This window comes from Crocuta crocuta, unplaced genomic scaffold, assembly GCF_008692635.1.
Source record: "Crocuta crocuta isolate KB4526 unplaced genomic scaffold, BGI_CrCroc_1.0 scaffold196, whole genome shotgun sequence".
In the NCBI taxonomy this organism is placed as follows: domain Eukaryota; kingdom Metazoa; phylum Chordata; class Mammalia; order Carnivora; family Hyaenidae; genus Crocuta; species Crocuta crocuta.
This window is the reverse complement of record NW_027531026.1, coordinates 857,014-861,665: the sequence shown is the minus strand read 5'-3', so window position 1 is coordinate 861,665 and position 4,652 is coordinate 857,014. Positions and strand designations below refer to the sequence as shown.

At 35.8% G+C, this 4,652-nt stretch overlaps 1 pseudogene; it reads right to left on the bottom strand.

The window, feature by feature from the left end:
• Positions 1-2,646: 2,646 nt before the first annotated feature.
• On the bottom strand, positions 2,647-3,214 carry LOC144237327 (transcription factor BTF3-like; annotated as a pseudogene).
• Positions 3,215-4,652: the final 1,438 nt, after the last annotated feature.

The following is a 4,652-nucleotide window of genomic DNA, read 5'->3' as shown; positions in this document are numbered from 1 at the left end:
TGTATCCATTTCAGGAAATAAGTTTTATATTTTAGTGAAAAGAATCTCATTTAGAGAAAAGGAGACTTATGTAGTTTCTGAAAGTCTTTTCCTGAACATTTTTGTTTGTTTGATAATTATGTTTCTAAAAGTTCTTTATTAAGTGTTTTTTTTTTTTGGAGAATTCTGCCAACTCATTATGTGTATACATATACACATAAGATTGTATATATGTACCTATTATATATAAGATTACATATATATATATGAAATATGTTATATAGGATGTTAGAATACTTTACTTCATGATACTGGCTGCCATATGCTGGTAACACCCTCAGATTTCCACACTCTCTTTTGAATAGTCTCATTTTGCACTAGTTCAGGTGGCTGAATATTTTCATATGGTTCAAGATGAGCTATGGTGTAGATATTATCTATAAATGTAATTTACCAGGTAAAAGGTCAAACTGGTTCTCTTTAACAACTTCAACTTTCGATGTCTTACAATTTAAGTCTTCTTTTTTATAGTCACAGCTACTTCACATGAAAATGGGAAACACGAAGACAGTGAGGTGCACCCAAATGTGTAAACAGACATTAATATGTAACAGACAGAGTCGGGGAAGACTAAGGTTGAGAGGTAGGCAGCAGATGTGAGTCTAGGAGTAATAACCCTTTTGGTAATCAGTTGTATCAGTCTGAGAGTTCGTGGTGGGGTTAGCTCTAACCTAGAGTGGGCAGGTCTATAAAAGTTTCCTTTGCCTTAGAGTTAGCTGTCGTTGTTCTTGATCTTAAGATGCAGTTTGGCTTTTTAAGAGTGTTTTATTTCATCATAAAAGCCATTAATCCTTTGGGAAAGTAAGAGTTCCTTCTGAGACATGTGGCCACAACCCTAATAGTTGACTGGGAATATGAAATACATCTTTAGATATGTGACGATTTGGGGTGGGGTACTGGTAGACTGGTCAGAGCCTTTGAGCATCAATGATAGTTCTGATCAGAATTTCTTGTTATTGTTCTCATTTTAATAATGTGCAACTGAATTAGGTGCACTGGCCTTGCTTCAGCTTCCAGCATCCTATCTTGGATTTTTGCATAAAGAGATTGGAGGGGTAAATGTAGAATAAAGAAGTGAATGATCTCTAAAATTTATGGATTGGAGATACACTTTGACTTTCTTTATGCTGATCCCATCCAAGTTGTATTGGGTTAAACTGCCAAAATTAAAATGAATAGTAACCATAAATTTAGCCTATATTTTCTTTACTCCAGAGGCTATCACTTTAGGACACGAATAAGGACCTTAAATTTGTCAGTAGTAAAGTTTTAATTTTTTAAACATTTATTTATTTTTGAGACAGAAAGAAACAGAGCACAAGCTGGGGAAGGGCAGAGAGAGAGGGAGACACAGATTCTGAAACAGGCTCCAGGCTCTGAACTAGCTGTCAGCACAGAGCCTGACGCGGGGCTTGAACCCACTGACCGCGAGATCATGACCTGAGCCGAATTGGATGCTCAACCGACTGAGCCACTCAGGTGTCCCCTGTCAGTAGTAAATTTTTAAGGTTATAGTTGATTTCTCTTACCCCCTGTAAGTAAATGATGAAGGAAAATATCTACCTATGTGTTTATTTAAACTTGCGACAGAATTGTAATGCTAATTAATTAATTGGTATTTCAAAAAATAACTTAAAGTTTATTTATTTATTTTGAGAGAGTGAGAGAGAAATACAGCAAGAGAGGGAGGGACAGAGAGAGAAGGAGACAGACAATCCCAAGCAGACTCTGTGCTGTCAGTGCAGAGCCTGACACAGGGCTTGATCTCAAGAACTGTGAGGTCATGACCTGAGCTGAGATCAACAGTATGACACTTAACTGACTGAGTCAACCAAGCACCCATAGTTAATTGGTACTTTTGCTTTCCATTTTCCTTCATTATTCTAAGAAGTAGCATAAAATAGCAAATTATAAGCTAATCTTCTGATATCAGATGAGATTGAGCAAGTTCAGGGTGGTATGGCTGTAGACTAGCTGATACTGATATCCAATATTCCATGGGCTTTCTACTGCAGGTGAGATGCTGGGCTAGACTTGCCTAAAGTAGTTTCTTAATAGGTAAGAAACTTATTGGGCAAACTTGCTATATGAAATATCTTTAGTCTAGAGAAATTGATCTCCATATAAAACAAATAAACATTGCTCTGATTAATCTCAAAAGAGCTAAGCCAATCACAGATGGATCTTTTACTTTGTACTTTTCTTGGAAGAAAGAGCAACCACATAAAACCACAAATTCTAAGTAGCAATTTTACTACAAAGAATGTGAATAGTTTGTTTTTTTGTATTAGTGCAAATTAATGATATGTAGAGATTCAGAAGGATTAGTTACTTCAGATATAAACCAATTCTTCTGCTTTTTCTTTTTTATTAACCTTGTTTCAAACTTTATTTCCAGGCTTCTTCAGCATAATTAGCTGCAAAGAATAAATTGAGTATAAGCAAAAACTGAAAAGAGCTGCAGTATTCAAGGGGCTTTGGCTTATAGACATGAGAGACTAGATTTTATCAGATCCACGAACAAAATTTTAAAAAAGCAGTTATAATATAAAATAGCAGCTCCCAATAACTCCTTCAAGTTTTATCTTCTTCAGAAGTTGACTCTAATCAGTTTGCTTCATTCTTGGAAGCTTCATCTCAGTTCCCCACAAGATCTGGAAGGTCATCATTATCATCCTCCTCTCTGGTAGCAAGTGGTGCTTTTCCATCCACAGACTTGGGCAGAAACTCAGCCAGTCTTCTTAAACTAGTCAGACCATCTACCAGGATGGTTTAAGAGACTGGGTAGCATTTCTTTCAGCTGCTTTGTCTCAGCATGGACTGTGATGGTCAAAGTGTTCCGGGCCAGGGATGCCTGAATGTTAGGGTTCTTAAAGTGGATCCTTGTTCCTCGGTTTGTGAACATACTCACTTCTTCAGTACCAGAGATATTGTTTACCCCCAACTTCTTTAAGGAGAACTTAAGTTTTTTTTATCATCTGCTATAGCCATTCTGTGAACCACCTTCTTCTTTCNCCGTGAGATCATGACCTAAGCGAAAGTCCGACGCTTAACCGACTAAGCCACCCAGGCGCCCTCCACCTTCTTCTTTCAAGTGGGAAGTTCCTTTCCCACCAATGCGCACGTGTTCTTGCCATTTGGCCAGTTTCTCCTAGTTCATGATAGCTTCTTTCATCTTGCTGGAGCAGAAATGGGACGGCGTGGGGGACTAGAGTTGGTGCTCAGAGGTCTTGGGTGGACCAGTAGAGATCAGGCGCACACATGCAGGTATGCAAGATGGCAGCTGTTTTTTTCTTCCATATAATTGTATGATCTATAAACAACAGCAGATTCTATATATTTTTCTTTCTTTTCTTTAAAAAATTTATTTAATGTTTGTTTGTTTGTTTTTTATTTCTGAGAGAGAGAGAGACAGCATGGACAGAAGGTGAGAGAGCGAAAGAGAGGGAGACACAGAATCTGAAGCAGGCTCGAGGCTCCAAGCTAGCTGTCAGCACAGAGCCTGATGGGAGGCTCTAACCCCCCAACCATGAGATCATGACCTAGGCCGAAGTCAGAGGCTTAACCGACTGAGCCACTCAGGCGCCCCTATTTTTCTGCTCCTTATAAAAATTTATTGAAAAAAATGAATCTCAATCTTATTTTCTAAATTAGAAATCCTTGACAAATTTTTAAGGTGTGATATCTTCCTCTTCTATCAGTTCTTTCTATCAAATTTTTGTCAGTATTAATGTATATATTTATATAATCATACATTGATTAATAAATCATCTTTAGTAGGTCTCCTAATTAACCTCTTAATTAGTTTAATAGATGAATTAAAATTTCCATATAATGTGCTATTTAATGCCCTTGGTATGCTGAAGGTTTATTGCTCATAGGGTGTGCTCTGTTTTGTGAAGGAATATTTACTCCTACCAGTTGAAGACTTGTTCTCACAGGTTTATACTTGTTACTACAATCACAAATGTTTAGATAACTATAATATAAACTGATGACATATGTATGGGAAAACATAGTTATCTGAGTGAAATAAAAATGGAATGTTTTGGCATGGCTTGACTTATGTACACGGCTAAAAATTGTGATGGTAGTAAAGACTGAAAAAACAAAAATTGGAAAGGTTTGAGACTCATTTTGCTTTACAATATCTTCAAATTCTGTTTTTACCTTAAAGATACTGAAACTGAAAACTGGAGATGATGCATTCAAGACAGTTTATGTTACTGGTCAATAATCCAATTAATCTTTGGCCAATATCAAATTAGTGAATGGATGTTTATGTTTAAAGTAAAAATATTATGTACAATGTTTTTCATCATTTATTACCTTTATATATTTGCTTCCTATATTTTAGAATTTGTTGCTGAAGTTAACTCTTTTGATTAACTGCTAGACTATGAATTTTGTGCAGTGGGGCTTATGATTTATCTATTTGTATTTTTTTTCCATAAAGAATTAAGGTCCCAGGTCAAAGCCATTACCAAGGTTTTATGTATAATGATTAACACATATTATAAAAATACATTGATTTTATTATAACATTATTTTAGGTATAATTGCAAGATTAACTAACTTGAAATAATATTCATTTAATTTTAATTCTAGAATTT